Source organism: Ochotona princeps, chromosome 4 (assembly GCF_030435755.1).
Source record: "Ochotona princeps isolate mOchPri1 chromosome 4, mOchPri1.hap1, whole genome shotgun sequence".
Taxonomy (NCBI): Eukaryota; Metazoa; Chordata; class Mammalia; order Lagomorpha; family Ochotonidae; genus Ochotona; species Ochotona princeps.
In genome coordinates, this window is record NC_080835.1 from 3,285,355 (window position 1) to 3,303,503 (window position 18,149).

Genomic DNA, 18,149 nt, shown 5'->3' on the forward strand with positions numbered 1-18,149 from the left:
ACTGACCCCATAAGGCCCCTCTGTTATGCATCACAAAGATGGGCGAGGCCCAGGCTGGGCAGTGATAGGTATGTTTGTTGCCACAACTTCATGGCGTGCCACTCTTGTGATATTCTTGTGATACAATCCCCAAAGTGATGGCTGCTGTGTGGGGCTGGCTGCCGTCCGCCTCGTCAGCAAGCTGCTTTCAGTGACCTGTGCAGCAAGGACTCGCCAAACTGCAAGTTAACCCGCTGCTGCCAGTGCCTGGTTTGTTTCTTGTTTTATTTGGTTTATGCTTGTCCTCAATTTTGTCTTTTTTCCCCCTCTTGGTTTTGTCCCATTGGTATTCTTTTGCAGTTATGTTGGTTTCAAAGCACACAGGAGGGAATGAGTAGCGTTAGCAAAGTGGGGCTGGCTTCTCCTTTCTCTCGCTTTGCTCGGGGTCGACCTGCAGTGGTCAGTGCCCTGGAGTGTTCCTTCTGTGTTGCTAGTTAGTGCAGTAACGGCCCAGCAGGTAGTTAACACGCATTCTGAGCATTGAGGGAAATGTCACCATGTCAGGCCGTCACGACTATGAACCAGGATACATAGGACTTCCGGGAGGACACAGCCCAGGGCACCTACGGTGTCATGAAGCTGGCTGCCACTTCACCACAGACAAGCAGGTGACTTAACATCATGATGAGAGACAGTGATGCGAGGAGATGGCGGCCTCCGCGGTCTGGGGCATAAACGCGTCCTTCGTCCCATAAAGCGAAGGCCCAAGAGACAAGCGCTCGCCGACACGCTCACCCTGTGTGAGTATGTGCTGAACAAAGGCCAGGAGGCTTTTCGGAGAAATCCTATCAGCCATAAGTTACTGTCATGGTCGATGGATAGCTCACAGAGACTTGAAGCAACATGCTTCTAGACAGCCACTTGAATTGCGATTCAGGCAGATTTGGGGCTGAGTTGCCACCTGTAGGAAGGAGAACTAACGGAGGGCTTCGGTGGGACCCCTGAGAACGGTGCCCCCAGAGCTCTTCCCCGAGCCCTGTGATGTCTTTAAGGCCGACACATGGAGCTTAGGAATGAGGCTTTTTGCCATGCTAACTGCCACACCACCATTCTGTGAGAAGACGCAGGCGAAATCCTAGACAACATACACTGTGGTTGCCACACCTTGCCCTGAGAGCTACTGTCGTGGCTACTCACACTGGACGCCGAACAAAGGTCCACCGCTCACACCGCCTACAATCAGTGGTGGTTTGGTCCCCAGCCTCAGGATGCAAGGAGGGCCAGGTCTCCCGGGTGCAGCCACTGAGTGTTCCCCAGGACATAGAAGCTAGTCAATACCTCTTAGGCCTAGATGTGCTGCAAAGCACAGTTGTGTTTCTGCTATCAGAGACCTCTGAACCAGAGCAGGATGTGGGTTTGTTGTCGTCCTCTGCCCAAGACAGCCTAAATGCTGGCTGCAGATCCTCTGGGTCCAGGGGATGTGGTAGGCTGGCAGTTAGGGTCACAAGCGTGGAAGCCACACTTGCCCCATCTGTGTGCTACTCTTCAGCTGCCCGGGCGGCCGTTTTGGCAGTTGGTGCCTACCCATCATCACCTGGGACTTGGGTGAGGGGCGGGCTGCACTGTGATTGGTCACTCCCCGCTCAAGCCCTGCCTATCACAAAGCCCTTTGGGGTTTTCAGCCCTTTGGGTACAGCTTGTCCCTTGGGCTTTTTCTTTCCCCTCCTCCGCCTCACTGCCCAAGTCCCAGGTAATGATGGGTAGGCACCAACTGACAAAACAGACACATGGGTGGTTGAAAAACTGTTACACAGTGGGGGAAGTGTAGCTTCCAGGCTTCTGCTGACCCTAGCTAACCACCTGCCTGCCTGGGCCAGATCACAGCGGCCACTGCCAGCAGGGCAGAGAAGCGGCGGGAACAGCAGAGTCTCCCTGCAGGCCTTTCGTGTCATGCTGGCCCAAAGGGCAGCGTTGGCCCCATGACAGAAAAGAGTGGCCACTCCCCACTCCCGCCCAGAGCCTGAGCAGCTTCTGTTCTGTTGTTTTTTTTTGAAGATGTACTTACTTTTCTGTTTTTTCAAAGATTTATTTTTTTTTATTTTTTAAGGATTTGATTTTTTATTTTCAAGCGTTCCTAAGTGTTTCGTGAATAAAGATCATGATTGTGTGCGTGGATTGGGTCCCTTGTGAGATGACGGTGTTAAATGGAATTGGTCCTTTCAAACGAGCATCATTGTGGGAAGATAAATGGTGCCGATCTGCCCTGGGTGGGAGGTTCCAGATGGGTCACAAGTAGCGAATAGGGGGTGGGAGAGGAGGGAAGTGGTGGGGAGGAGAGGAGGGGAGGGAGGGGTGGGGAGGAAGACAGGGAGGGGTGGGGGAAGACGGGCCTGAAGCCCATGCAGCCGTGTGTCTCACAGCCCATTCAAGAAGCCTGAGTTTGGCCGAGGAAGGAGGTGAGGCCGAGCACCTGGGGGTTCTGTGCAAGGGGTTCAGGACACTGGGGCTCCTGGCAGCTCCCTGGGCTGCCAGAGCGAGCTGAACCCAAGGCTGGGGTGGCCGCTTGGAGAGGAGAGAGTGCCTCAGGCCCTGCGTGGGGGAAGCTGGAGAGATGGGGCCCTTCCCCTACCCGGTTCATCTTGAGCACTTCGCGGGGCTGTGGATTGCTGAGCAACATTACGGAGAGGAGTGACTTCTGAGGGACTTGCACTAGGCTGCTGCACTTGCAAGTAAATGAGGGGCTGAGACCGAGTGGCTTACAAGAGGGAAACCGGAGGAACTTTCTGGATCAGGTCAGTGAATCTGCCCATGTGGGACACCTGAACTGGCCTAGTTATCATCAACTACACCTGCCTGTGCGCACAAAAGCTAGAGCTGGGGGCCTGCCTGGCAGGACTAGGTGACCTGTCAGTAAGTGTTGAGGTAGTGGGTGGACCACCATGAGCTGGGCCATGTCACTAGCCAGCATGTGACAGAGCTGAATCTGGGAGAAGATTCTGTGTGGGGTCTGTGGGCTGACCCCTGTGGGACTGCAATATCCACTCATTTGCTGAAGAGCTGGGGGTGGTGACTGGCCTAGCTAGGCATGACCATGGAATCCCCTGACACTCATGGGTCCTGGGGTTGGGACCCCAGGTTGGGTTTGTCCAGGCTGCAGCACCTTTAGGTGCACCCAAGAATTCGGTGAGAAGTGGGATAGACTGCAATTTTCATCGGAACACGTGCAAGCTAACTGGGGGCAGACAATGCCGGGCGGAGGCCAGTATCCACTGACCTGCGTGCAATTCCTTTCTTCTCTTTTCTCCCAGTCCCAAGCCAGCAGCCCGGAATTTGGTCCAGCTATCCTTGATGAGTGTTCAGAGCCCAGGACTTGAGCCTCCTTATGCTGCTTTCCAGGCCATTAGCAGGTGGCTGAGTCGACAGCAGAACAGCCAGACTCATAACCAGCACTCCAGTGTGGGACGCCAGAGTCCTAGGCAGAGGCTTAACCTGGCCTCTAGACTTCAGAGTTGATCATTCTAAAAGATGGATGATCTCCATGTCACAAGGGCCAACATTTCTAACTTCAAATGGTGCTTTCAGTGACTTTGGCACATTTTTCTCCTAAACCTAAGAAATGGCCCCAAATGTCTATGTTTAAATAAATCCTCACCTTGCATCCACCAGGATCCCATATGGGTACTGGTTCATGTCCCGGCTGCTCCACTTCCCACTCAGCTCCCTCATTGTGGCTTGGAAAAGCAGTAGACATGGCCCAAAGCCTTGGGACCCTGCTCCACATGGGAGACCCAGAAGAAGCTCCTGGCTCTTGGCATTTAATAAGCTTAGCTCCAGCCATTATGGCCACATAGGGAGTGAACCAGTGGATGGGAGATCTTTCTGTCTCTCTTTCTCTCTGTATATCTACATTTCCAATAAAAAAATTAATCTTAAAAATCTTTTAAAAAGATAGAAGAAATGACCCCAGATCGGATTTCCCTAAGACATGGTTAATAAAGGCAGGTTTGCCCTACAAGCCAGGTGGTAACAGAACAACACACTGACAACCCTTATGTCCACCCCCAAGGTGGGTCAGGCTCAGGTTAGGGCACAAAGCAAGGTTCTCCTTATGCAAGTGAGGGGAAGGACTGTCTCCATGGCTGTATCTTCCAGGGGGCTGTAGCTTTGCTGCTTCCTGGGGAAGTGAAATGGGAGAATCACGAGAGCTGGGTGTAAAAGTTGTAGCTCTGATGCAGGTCAGAAGCGGAAGCACAGATGGCTCTGTCCTCCTCAGAGAACTACCGGAAAGAATCTTTGTCCCCCCGGACATAGCACAGGCCACCTCTGAACAACAGTGCTCTGCACATTCCCAGAAATGCCCCTGGCCCCCTGACCTGTCCCTGGGGAGCCCAGCTGCTACCTCTCACCCTACACTCAGTGACAGCCAGGGCTCTGCTGCCTCCCAGGATGCCCCTTCTGGGGATGGACACCGAGCCCCTGGGAGTCCCCAGGTCCACATCTGGATGTTTTTCAGCTCCCTGTACTGTTGACACCGTGGGTGCTCAGGCCATGCACGCAGAGCGGAGGGAACAACGGATGAGCTGGGTAGGGAAGCGCAGCCTGGCTCTGGGACCCCGCGAGCTCCTCACTGGGCAAATGTCCTCCTGTGGAACTGACTTTGTTTATAGTGGGGTCTTTTGCCTAGAAATGTCTCCTATACCCAGCCAAGCTGTCAGGACCCAAGCCTGCCCCCTGCCCCCTGCCCCCAAGCACCCCTTTTGCTGGTCCCCGCTACTTGATTCCATGCGAATGCATGCTTGAGCCAAGGAACAATGGGCACGAGGTCTGCTACAAGTTGTGCATTTGTGACGGACACACAGCAGTAGCAGGTGCCCGATGGGATGACGAAGATGATGAAGTTACATGTTTCCTGATATTTCCTCTGGTCCCGTAGGAGGGAACGCGTGCACTCCAGTTCAACCTCAGCTTGATCTTTTTTCATGGAAAACAGGCACACGGGTGTGGCCTCCGCAGCGTTTGCCCAGCCCTCGGACAGCAGGGGAGTGGATGGATGGGGGAGAGAAAGTGCACAAAGTTGCACTCGGGTCAGAACGACTCAGCTGGAGCTGTACGGTACACGTGGGCGCTGTCCCGGAGGTGGCCTGAGGAGCTCCTAGACACTGCTACAAACACAGAACCAGGTGAGTATGTAGATGGCTGAGCGCCTTTGCTGGACTGCAAACCACTTTAGTCTTGCTATGTCTCAAATTATCATGTTGGCTCTTTCAAACACAGGCACTGCAGTTGCATTAAAATCAGAAACATTCTATACAAACAAAAAAAGCCTTCTGAATTTCCCTTTTATTATTTTTTAGAGAATTATTTTTATTGGAAAGTCAGATATACAGAGAGGAGAGACAGGAAGGAGGAAAATCTTCCATCCGATGATTCACTCCCCAAGTGACCACAATAGCCAGTGCTGCGCCGATCAGCAGCCAGGAGCCAGGAGCCTCCTCCAGTTTTCCCACAACAGCGGAGGGTCCCAAGGCTTTGGGCCATTCTCGACTGTTTTCTCAGGTCACAAGCAGGGAGCTGAATGGGAAGCAGGGCTGCTGGGATTAGAACTAGCGCCCATATGGGATCCTGGCGCGTTCAAGGTGAGGACTTTAGCCGCTAGGCCAGACCGCTGGGCACCCCTTTTATTATTTTAAACTCTAAGAGAAGTCATCTTGCCAGAATGCATGCCTACCTGTGTGCACTTCTCAGGAAACAACTGGAGAAATGACTTTTCCAGTAACACGAGAGACCAGAACATAGACAAGTTAATAAACAGCAAAAGGGAGTCTCCAATTCAGAAAAATGTGGTGTCTGGAGCTCATAAGACAGGTCCCATCCTGCCCCAGGACCAGCAGAGAACGAGCAGGTGACCAGGAGCGAACAGAAAGTCACATCCAGCCAGGGCAGCCCCGACCAGTTCAGACTAAGGTTTCTCGCCTCCTACGGGGTGGGACATGGAAGCCTGCCATGGATGGAAATGTTTGCATGGGTTCAACAGGAGCTGCAAGGATCCCTAGCAAAGATCTCACCAACTAGTCCTCCCATGAGCTTCAGTTAGTCCCCAAACTGAAGAACTCCAGACTTGGCAGTCTCTGATTTAATTATTACAGCGCAGATTCCAGAGCCATTGCTGGAGAGTTCTAGACTCATCGTGCAAGCTCTGCAATGCCTTTATGTATCCAGGTGGAGACTTCCCACTAGGAAGCAAGCTTTAGACTTCTTCCAGAGATCTTTCAGGGACATAAGGGCTGTGGATGCGCCCTCTGTATCCGAATCGAGAAACCAGCTGGGTGGTAGAGCAGCCAGGACTGGGGTATGCTGTTCCAGGTCACGGGCCGCAAGCTAACCTGTTGCTATGGCAACACGAGGCCCTACTATGAGAATGTTAGTAGTTACATGTGAATTTAAAACATTCCAATTTTTAACAAGCAACCTGGTCTGGGCCTTAATTCATCAGAACATGCTACAGGACAGGGGTGCTGGCTTCAGGACTGCTAAGCCACAGGGAGTGGGGGCAGTGGGACAGGGCCTTGGGGAGTCCGGGGACTCTTCAGTCACCTAGGGTCAGCATGTTTCCTTGCCTGCACACAGAAGATCTCAAATAACTTGGAGGGTTTTTTGTTTGTTTGTGTTAAGATTTATTTATTTATTTATTTGAAAAGTAGATTTCACAGAGAGAAGGAAATACAGAGAGGTCTTCATCCGCTGACTTGTTCCTGGAAAGGCTGCAAAGGCCAGAGCTGAGCTGATCAGCAGCTGCTCAGCAGCCAGGAGCTGCTTCTGGGTCTCCCCTGTGGGTGCAGGGGCCCAGGGACTTGGGGCGCCTTGCACTGCTTTCCCAGGTGTGTGATGTTAGGAGGGAGTTGGATCGAAAGTAGAGCAGCAACCTAACGTGCTGTGCCACCATGGCAGCCCCCGTTTTGTCTTATTTCTGAAGTAACCAAATGGGTCACACTTTGTCCTGATGGGACAGCCATCTCAACCTGTGATAACTCATTGTGTTTAGTTTCCCCAAAGTGAGTCCTAGGATAGTCCTAGGATAGTAGCGAAAGTAGTGAATTAAGGAAGATGGGACAGGGCCTGGCACATTAGTGCAGCAGTTAAAGTTCTCACCTTGTATGCACCAGGATCCCATATGGGCACCATTTCTAATCCCAGCAATCCCTCCCCATCCAGCTCCCTGCTTGTGGCCTGGGAAAGCAGTCGAGGACGGCCTAAACCCTGGGACCCTGCACCTGCATGGGAGTCCTGGAAGAAGTTCCTGACTCCTGGCTTCAGACTGGCTCAGCTCCAGCCGTTGCGACCACTTGGGGAGTGAACCATCGTACGGAAGATCTTCCTCCTTCTTGTCTCTCCTCCTCTCTGTATATCTGCCTTCCCAATAAAAATGAAGAAAAGAAAATGAAAGAAAATCCCAAAGGTTACAGAAAATTGTAAGGAAGGGAAGGAAGGAAGGAAGGAAGGAAGGAGAGAAAGAAACAAAAAGGAAAAAAAAGAAAAGAGTTGAAAAATCCTGGAGAAGGCCGGGGCAGCCGGGGCAGCCGGTGCAGCAGGTGGTTTACCCACCCTGTGCAGTACGTAAGGACTGTTTGTAGAGGTCCTCTTCAGACAAGAAAGTGGTAGGAGGGAAGGAAGTTCGCCAGACATAAGCAAAATATCTGTGATGACCAGGCCCTGCCGTGCCTCCAAGGCTGAATCCTCACACTGGTGTCTCACGTGGGTGTTTGTTCATGTCCTGGCTGCCCCACTTCTGAATACAGCTCCCTGCCTGTGGCTGGGAAAACAGTAGAGGATGACCCAATGCCTTGGGACCTGGAAGACCCGTAAGAAACTCCCGGCTCCTGACTTCAGATGGGCTCAACTCCAGCCATTGTGGCCCTTTGGGAAGTGAACCAGCAGATGGAAGATGGTTTTCTCCTTCTTTCTGTTAATCTTATCTGCTTTTCCAATATAAATAAATAAATCTTTAAAAAAAAAAAATTGTGAGAGTTTTCCACGCCCTGCCCGTCTTACCTTGGCTGGATCCATTCAAGTTAATTGAATGCATGCTAAATCAACTAGGAGGTCCCGCCCCTCCTGCCTCCTCCTGTTACTCTACTTAAGTTAATTGACCACGTGGAAACTTTGGGCTCCCACAGCTCCCTTACTGTCACTTAGTTAATTGAATGCGTGGAAACTTTGTTCTACAGGCCTCTCAACTGAGGGAGGATGAAGTTGAAAAGTCCCTGACTTCCTGGAGTGTAGCAGGAGCTGCTGTCACCAAGCTGGAGTCAGTAAGCACTGCTCCTAATACCCTACTGTGTTGGGTGGGCTCTCGCACTCAGCAACACTCTGCAGGCCCCTGCAAGATGGAGGTCCCCAGTCATAGGGCAGCCAGGATTTGATGTAGGTAGATAGTCCACCATTCAGTTCTGCCTTGAGGACCCACTGAGACTGTAAGGAGGCTGGATGGAGCCCCACCTCGTGAGTCAGGGGCCGTACGAGACGTCACTTGGGTCCATCAGGTTGGGCTCCTGTTGGGTTTGGGTCGTGTGAGTGTTATTGGGCCTGATGCCGAGTTCTTGGGTCTATGATTCATAACCTTCCACTGCTTCTGAAAAACTTCTAGGACACTATTTTTTTTTTTTAATCCATCTGTCCAGTTCTCCACTTCTGGGTTTCTCTTTACACACACACCAGATGGAACAAAGTGTTTAACTACAGCAAGCTGACTTAGGAAACATACATCAGACAAACACATCTACCCTTTTAAATAAGCTTGCCGTTACAGGAAAACTCTGAAAGCAAGTTCACAATAAGCAAAGGATGTAACATTTGCTGACAGGCAAACACAGGCAATAATGCATGCTAACAATTTTTGAAATTTTCCTAAATCCACCCTGGATGTGAAAGTGTGGCGTACAAGTAAGTTCTATTTGGGGCCATTCCTCACTTAGTCTCAAGGGGCTGAGGCCAAGCACTGTTACCGTAAAACAGCACCTTGATTTTGCAAAAGACACCCTAGGGGGTTGTTAGAATAGAACTCGGACTAGCAGTTGCTGTCTTGTAACTGGACCAGTTGCACCAGATTGGTGGTGGTTGTTTTTAAACATTTAATTTTTTTCATTGGAAAGTCATTTACATAGTGAAGGAGAGACAAAGATCTTCCATCCACTGGTTCACTCCCCAAATAGCTGCAATGGCTGGAGCTGAGCTGATCCTAAGCCAAGAGCCAGGGGCTTCTTCCAGGTCTCCCACACGGGTACAGGGTCCCAAGGCTTTGGGCCATCCTCGACTGCTTTCCCAGGCCACAGGCAGGGAGCTGGATGGGAAGCAGGGCTGCCGGGATTAGAACCGGTTGACCATACGGGATCCGGGCGTTCAAGGTGAGGAGTTCAGCCACTACACTATGGCACTGGACCTAAACCATGTAGTTTTTTTTAAGATAATGAACAGAATAGACATGACAAGTGGCTGCCACACTCTCTCAATCCAGGACCATGTCAGGAACCCAGATGTGACAAACAAAACCCAAACCTGACAGGCGGGCCGGTGGGAGGCAGGGCCAAGGGCAGGATGCCACGGGCCATCCCAGCAGCCCAGCGCAGGCACTGCAGCCATCCAGGAACTGTGGCAGGCAGTGACAGGGGGTCTACCCAGAGAAGGCCAGGGCCTTAGGGATGTGACCGGGGAACCCCACAGCAGTGGCCAGCAGGGCGGCGCTGGGGGGGATTGGGACAATCATGGGAAGAAGGTGCAAGAGGTGGGATTTCCCAGTGCATGCAAGCAGGGGCTGCTGGAGCTGGGCGGGTTGGGAAGGAGTGGTTACAGGGAGACAACATGATCCACTCAGCAGATAGGTTTCTTACCTGGGAGAATCGGGGTACCAGTCCAGCCTGAAGGAGGTTTAGAAGGCGTGCTGGGGTGGCGCCAAAGGCCCTGAGGTGAAACACCAACGTTCTGTCCACTCACGCCTCTGCAGTTCATCTGTCACGCCGCACCGTCGCTTCTTTTCATGGTAGAGAAATCTGTTTTAGATTAAGAGGAGAAACATCTGTTGCGTCTGACTCCAGCCGTTGCCAAAAGCGCCTCTCCAGAGTCCCCTCCAGTGTTTCCTGGCACGCAGGTCTGCTAGCAGAACCTCCCTATTCCCGGACTTTACGAGAGGTCTTCACCATGAACGATGCAGTCTTACCGATGTCATTTTTATCAATGTTCCTGATAGCAGACGTGTCTTTTTTCCCCTATACTGTGGTCAGGATTTTTTCTTCCCTGTGATTGGCTTTTTGGTAGTGTGAGTATGATGTGCCCAGGGAAGGGTATGTGTAGTGTGTGTGTGTGTGTGTGTGTGTGCATGGGTGTGTGATGCAGCCTGATTCTGAGCCCCTTGGATCTATGGTCCACTGCCCCTTCCACTGCTTCTGAAAACCTTCTAGAACGCTATCTCTAAGCCTCAATCCGTGAGCTCTCCCCTTTCGCAGCTCCCGTCCTACGTGTGTTAGACCGCCCCACACTTCTGCTCTCTCCCACGCTGGTTTCTCTCTTCAAGTTTCACTTCGTCATTTCTGGGGCCAGTTCTTCAAGTTTGCCGGTTCTCCCCGAAGGACAAGGAAATCTTCCTGCGTGGGACCATTGGTCCCCGTTCGGTGCCTACTGTTTTCACTCATTGACGTGTTTGTGTTTTATCTGAAAATGCAGAGAAGATGTTACATCCCAAAAAGCCCACAGCAGCCAAGACTAGAGCAGCCAAAGCCAGAAGCCGGGAGCTTCATCCGGGGCTCCTGCTCGGCGCCACCTGCTGCCTCCCAACACATATGTTCGTGGGAAGCTGGGATGAAGAGCAGAGCTGGGGTCCAGTGAAGGCCCTGCCATGTGGGATGCGGCAATCCTAAGCAGCATCTTCCCCCGCCCCAAAAAAATTAATCTATTTGAAAGGCAGAATTGAGAGAGACCTCCCGGGCCCGGCAGCGTGGCCTAGCTGCCAAATCCTCGCCTTGAATGCACCCGGATCCCATATGGGCGCCGGTTCTAGTCCTGGTAGCTCCACTTCCCATCCAGCTCCCTGCTTGTGGCCTGGGAAAGCAGTTGAGGACGGCCCAATGCCTTGGGACCCTGCACCCGCGTGGGAGACCCAGAAGAAGTTCCTGGTTCCTGGTTTCGGATCGGCATAGCATCGGCCGTTGCACTCATTGCGGCTCACTTGGGGAGTGAATCATTGGACAGAAGATCTTCCTCTCTGTCTCTCCTCCTCTCTGTATATCTGACTTTCCAATAAAAATAAATAAATCTTTAAAAAAAAGAGAGAGAGAGACCTCCCATCTGCTGATTTACTCTCCCAAGTGGCTACCACAGCCAGGGCCAACCATCTGAGCCATCTGCTGCTGCTTTTGCATGCACATTAGCAGGGAGCTGGGAAGTAGAGCAGCTGGGGCTTGAACTGGTGCCCATACGGGATGCCAGCACTGCAAACGGTAGCTTGACCCACTTTACCACAGCACTGTCACCTAAGCAACATTTTTACCACTGGGCCAAACGCTCACCCTTAAAAATATATATTTATTTTTATTGTTTTTTTTTAAAGATTTGTTTTTATTACAAAGTCAGATATACAGAGGAGGAGACACAGAGAGGAAGATCTTCCGTCCGATGAGTCACTCCCCAAGTGAGCCACAATGGGCCGATGCGTGCCAATCTGAAGCCAGAAACCAGGAACCTCTTCCGGGTCTCCCACACGGGTGCAGGGTCCCAATGCACTGGGCCGTCCTCGACTGCTTTCCCAGGCCACAAGCAGGGAGCTGGATGGGAAGTGGAGCTGCTGGGATTAGAACCGGCGCCCATATGGGATCCCAGGGTGTTCAAGGTGAGGACTTTAGCTGCTAGGCCACTCTGCTGGGCCCTATTTATTTTTATTGTAACAGCAGATTTTAGAGAGAGAGAGATATCTTCTATCTGTTAGTTCACTCTGAATGGTCACAATGACCAGAGCTGAGCCAAGCTAAGCCAGGAACCAGGAGCTTCTTCTGGGTCTTCCACATGGATGCAGGGTCCCAAAGACTCCAGCCATCCTCTGTTTCCTAAGCCATAAGCAGGGAATTGGACGGGAAGTAGAGCAGCTGGGACATGAACTGGTGCCCGTACGGGATGCCAACGGTAGCAGACAGACAGTGAGCCTGCTACGGCATCACAGGAATAAACGCTGGAGGCCGAGCAGTACTTCCTGTGCGTGGTTGGAGTGTCTTGTCTCCTCCCGTGGGCCTGCAAGTGCGGTAAAGCAGCGTGCTTCTGTGTTGTTAGATCCGGCTGGCATTCCTGGAGTAACATGACCTGGTGGTTTCTTATCCACCTAGTTTACCATCGAGCTCCATTCCCCCGCGCCTGTTGAGAGTGCGTTTTCTGGGGGATACAGGAGTCCAGTGGTGGCTTTGCCCTCATACGATCACTCTCTGAGTGGACTCTGGGGCCTCATTTTCTTCCTCCCACTGCATCATCACCTGACCTGACGGCCAGCAGCTGTGTGAGACCTTGACCTCTTCCTGAGGGAGTCTTGGTGTTGCCAACTACGTCCACCCACTCCTGTGACCCTGAGGGTCACGCGTGGTGTCCCCCCTCGTTCCCAATGAGAACACTCAGAGGCCATCAGGCTACTCTTGAATTCCTTGCTTCTTCTCTACTGTTTTTGTTTTCCGTTTCATTGGCTGCCCATTTGGTCTGCATCCTTTTCCTGCCTTATAGGGGAGTCCTCAGATGGGGAGAGACCCCAGTATTGGGTGGTTGGTCCGTCCGAAGTTGCAAAGCCAGCAACGAAGCCAAAGCTGAACCTCCACAGCACACGCTTTATTCAGTGGCTGAAGAGTGAAGTGGAGCCTGACGCGCAAGTCACTGTCTCCACCTGCTGGGGTCGGGGGGCCCAGACAGCACTAGAACGAGGCAAGGGGAATAGTGATTTTTCTGGGAAAGGGGCTAGGCTGTTATTGGATCTGCAAGCTGCCTTCCTCTGGCCTTTTTTTTTTCCAACCTTCTTTTTAAAAAAGAGAGATTTATTTATTTTTGTTGGAAAGTCAGATTTACAGAAAGGAGAGATAGAAACAAAGATCTTCCATCCACTGGTTCACTCCCCAGGTGGCCACAATGGCCAGAGCTGAGCTGATCTGAAGCAAAGAGCCAGGAGCCTCTTCTGGGTTTCCCACGTGTGTGCAGGATCCCAAGGCTTTGAGCTGTCCTGCTTTCCCAGGCCACAAGTAGGGAGCTGGAAGGCAGGTGGAGCAGGCAGGACATGAACCAGTGCCCGTATGGGAAAGCAGCGCATGCAAGACAAGGACTTAGCCACTAAGCTACCATGCTGGGCTCTCTTCTGGTCCTTTTGTGGTGTATTCTCAGAGTTGTCAAGGTGATTGTCACAGCATCGGCGGGAGGGCACTGAGCAAGGTATCTGCAGGTGGCTTAGGCAGCCATGTTTCATCTACTTAGCTTGAGGGGCAGTACTGACCGCCTGGTCCCCTGTTCTGCACGGGAGATAATACAAAGCTGGGAGACAAATTTCACTTTCCAGGCAGGCATTGCCATAGGTAACATTGTGCTTACCTTTATCGCTTTAGAACAATATTTATTTGAAAGGTAGAGTGATCAAAAGAGAGAGAGAGAATTTTCCATCTGTGGATTCATTCCACCAAACGACTGTAACAGCTACAGTGATGGTAACAGCGACTAACTCAAAGCTGGTAGCCGGAAGCGCCATGCAGGTCTCCCAGCGTGTAGCAAGAGCTCACACCGAGAAGCCAGAAGCAGGAGGTGTGATGCAAGGCAGCGGTGGGGCCCAAGCCCAGGGCCCTGCATGGGACTGTGGCTGCGCCACGGCGCCAGCCGCCTCCGGGCCCCTCCAGGACTAGCATAGGACACTTTCTTCTTTGCTTTAGCTTACATGTTTTTATATTTCAAGTTAATTTCACAGCAAATGGGCAGTTGGATCACTTTTGCAAGTTTTTATTTGTTTGTTTTCACTTAATTTGGAAGGCAGAGAGAGAGATTAACAAACATCTTCCGTTAGCAGTTTGCTCCATAGAACGACCAAAGCCAGTAGCTGAAATTCGCCTGGGTTTCCCGTTGAGAGCTGACCACTTCCATCCCCAAATGAAGCAGAGGCAGACTTTTTTTTTAAGATACTTATTTTTATTTTGATGATTTTTACATAGTTGGTCAGAGTGAGAAGAGTCGGGGCTGCAGGAAGGGGGTGAGACCGTTATTTCCACATTCTCTTATTTACTTCCTGTGTCTGGAGGAAGGGAGGAGGAAGGGGAGAAGCCACACCCAGCCTCCCAACTGCCTCTGTACCCTGGGGTGCAGGACAGCCCCAGGGTCCCCGATGCGGGGCATGCTCTGAGGGTCCTGCTCATGAGGCTTCAATAGTTCAACGGTTCTGAATTGCTGCCGATCTTGCTGCTCCAAGCGCGATGAAATCTCTCCAGAGTCCACTGGCTGACATAGTCCATCTTAAGAGTGTCCGTTCGCCCAGATACGCACTGCCAATATCTGGCTGGGGTAGGTGATCAATTTGGTCCTCTGCTATGGTACCAGGTGTCCTCTGCAGGCTCCAGTGTGCTGCCATGTCCTCCGTGTGCACCTGGACATGCTGTCCACTGCTCCGTCTGAGCCACTGAGGAGGCCCAGCTTCGACACATGCACTCCACGGTCAGACCATGGAACCTGTAATTATCTCCGTGTTTGGAATAGAATATGACTTTCAGAGGCCCTGCCTGACAAAGAAAAGTAAGATCCCTTCCTGGAATGAGAAGTTTTCTTGAAATAATACACTTTCACCCTTGCAAGGAACTCCTCTAGAACGTGAGGTCATGGCAAGAGTCAAGTTATGGATGCGTCAGAATATTTTTAGAAGGTCCGGCTTGACTGTCACCCAGGGTTGCCACATTTCCCACATGGTTGGCAGGGATCCAAGCACTTGGACCCATTATCTGCCACCTGCTATGGCTGCACATCAGCAGGGAGCTGGATTAGACATGGAAGAACTAGGCACAGGATGTGGCTATCCCAACTGTCACTTCACCACTGCACTCAGGACCCACCTCCAGTTGGCTCACTTTAAAGAGTATGATTGAGGGGCTGGCATTGTGGCATAGCATGTAAGCCATGGCGACAGCAGCAGCAACCCACATGGACTCCAGTTCGTGTCCCAGCTGCTCCACTTCTAATCCAGCTCCCACCTAACAGGTTGGGAAGAGCAATGGAGGGTAGCCAAAGAACTTTGTGCCCCTGCCACCCAGATGGGAGACCCAGATGAAAGGCCTGGTTCCTGGCTCTCGCTTGGCTCAGCTCTGGCCATTGCAGCCGCTTGAGGAGTGAACCAGCAGGTGTAAGATCTCTCTCCCTCCTTTCTCACTCACACTTTCAAATAAACAAATACCTCGTTTTAAAAATATGGTTGAATAATTTCTACCTTTTAGTTGTAGTGTTTAGGCCACTTCAATTTAATATAGTTATTGGTAGAAGTCCTAAAATACTACTGTCTGCGTCCTTCTTGGCCAAACTTTTGGGGTAGTTATTTTTGAGAGTTTCACTGCATCTCTTCTGTTGGCTTATGAACTGAAACTCTTTGGGTTTGGACTAGAGGCTTTCTTTAGAGTACACACCTGTAACCTGCCCGGGTCTGTCCCCGTGTACTCCAACACCAGCTGGGCAGTGTGCAAGAACCGCACACACACTGGCCTTTCGCCCATCCAGTGCTGACACAACCACTGGCATACGCTTGCTTCCACGTACATTTCACAAGAGGCTCTGATTGCCTGTTTTAAAAAAGATTTAATTTTATCGGCAAAGCAGATTTACAGAGAGAAGGAAACACAGGGAGGGAGCTCTTTAGCCCATTGGTTCACTCCAGTGGCTCCAACATCCAGGACTGAGCCGATCCTAAGCCAGGAGCTTCCTCTGGGTCCCCCGTGTGGGTGCAGGCACCTAAGGACTTGGGCCATTTTCTGCTGCGTTCCTAGGTGCATTAGCAGGGAGCTAGATGGGAAGTAGGGAAGCCAACCCATGCACCGGCGCCCATACGGGATGCCGGCCTTCCAGGTAGCGACTTGACGCACTAGAGCCCCCGCCCAGCCCCCGTGTCAGGCCTTCAGCACCTTGAGGTTCAGTGTGTGTCTTGGCGTGGCAGCACAGCCGTGACAGCCGCCACAGCTGCCTTGTCTGCAGTCATGCCTGGCTTGTCACTTTGACTCAGTCTCTCCCACTGAGCTGTTTTGCACGCCTGGCGACAACATCTCCTAGGCAACCGGTGGTAAAATCGCATGAGCGTGCTAGCTTCCTGTTCGCCTATCTATTCCTGAACTTGGTTCGGGGACACAGCCACAGCCCTTGGAAACAGTTTTGCTCTCTCTTGTCTGGCTTTGGTAGGCAGGACCAGGGCAATGTTGTCCACAGCGCCAAACCTAGTGTAGTGCTCAGTCCCCCAGCTCGATACGCGCGTGCGCACACATGCACGTACGTGTCCTAGATGTCTTCCTTTATTTATAGGCCCCGTGTGATCGTTCTGTTGGCTAAATCCTCCCCTTGCAAGCACCAGGATCCCATACGGGTACTGGCTCATGTCCTGGCTCCTCCACTTCCCACCCAGCTCCCTCATTGTGGCCTGGGAAAGCAGTCAAGGACAGCCCAAAGCCTCGGGAGCCTGTACCCATGTGGGAGGCCCAGAAGAAGCTCCTGACTCCTGTCTTTGGATCAGCTCAGCTTTGGCCATGGTTGCCACTTGGGAAGTGAACTATTGGACTGAGATCTTTATCTCTGTCTCATTTTTGTAAATCTAATCTGCCTTTTCAATAAAAACAAATATTTTTAAAGATTTATTTATTTACTTTTATTGCAAAGTCGGATATACAGAGAGGAGGAGAAACAGAGAGGAAGATCTTCTGTCCGATGATTCACTCCCCAAGTGGCTGCAACGAACGGAGCTGTGCTGAGCTGAAGTCAGGAGCCAGGAGCTTCCTTCAGGTCTCCCACGCAGGTGCAGGGTCCCAAGGCCACAGAGAGAGAGCTGGGTGGGAAGTGGAGCTGCTGGGATTAGAAATGGTGCCCATATGGGATCCCGGCACAGTCAAGGTGAGGACTTTAGTTGCTAGGCCACGGCGCCAGGCCCTAAATCTTTTTTTTTTTTTTAAGACTTATTTATTTGAAACAGGCAGACAGAAATCTTCCATCTGCTGGTTTGTTCTGTCATAGCTTTAGCTGTGGCTTCCCAGGCTAAAGCCAGGAGATTCACCCAGGTCACCCACATGCGTGCAGGGACCCAAGCATTGGGCTGTCTTCCACTGCTTTCCCAGGCACATTAGCAGGGAGCTGGATTAGAAGCACAGAGTATCCAATGGTGTGGGCAGCGAATATTCCATTCGTAAAACCAGAGATCTTGTCTCCTCCTGAGACAGAAGTACCAGGTGGACTGGTATTGCCTGCAAACGGAACCAGTCCCCAGGGAGGGAATAAATGTTCATTCAAGCAGGAGTGTCGACTGCCCTGTCCAGAGAACTACTCAGCGTGAGTGGGCCAGGAACAAGAGATGAGGGGAGACATGAAAGGGCAACCATAACCAGGCAGCTCAGCCAGGAGCGTGCACCTGCAGTGCGGGGGACTGACTCCCGCTGCTCCCTCTTCCCACGAGGGACGGGGAGGGCGGCCTTCCTGGGAAGGCAGGTGTGTCGGATCAACAGACACAGCGTTAGGATCTCACGATGCACGGTTGCCTATACTTCCTCTAACTAGTCACACCGATCACCGGGACTTGAATCAGACACTCTGAATCCGGATGGGGGACCCCAAGTTGTACCTTTAGCTGCTGAACCATGCCCACCCAACACATACATGTATCATAAGATGAAAATTCTCTCCAAACTGATTTGTAGAATTCACTGAATTCTAAAATACTAGCAGAATATTTCTAGAGATATCTATAAGCTGATTTTCAATTTCATATATTTTTACAATTTTTAAAGATTGATTTATTATTTGAAAGGAAGATTTACAGGGAGAGATCTTCCATCTGCTGGTTCACTCCCCACCAGAGCTAAGCTGGTCTGAAGCCAGGAGCCAGGAGCTTCCTCCAGGTCTCCCACGTGGGTGCAGAGTCCCAAGGACTTGGGCCGTCTCCTGCTGCT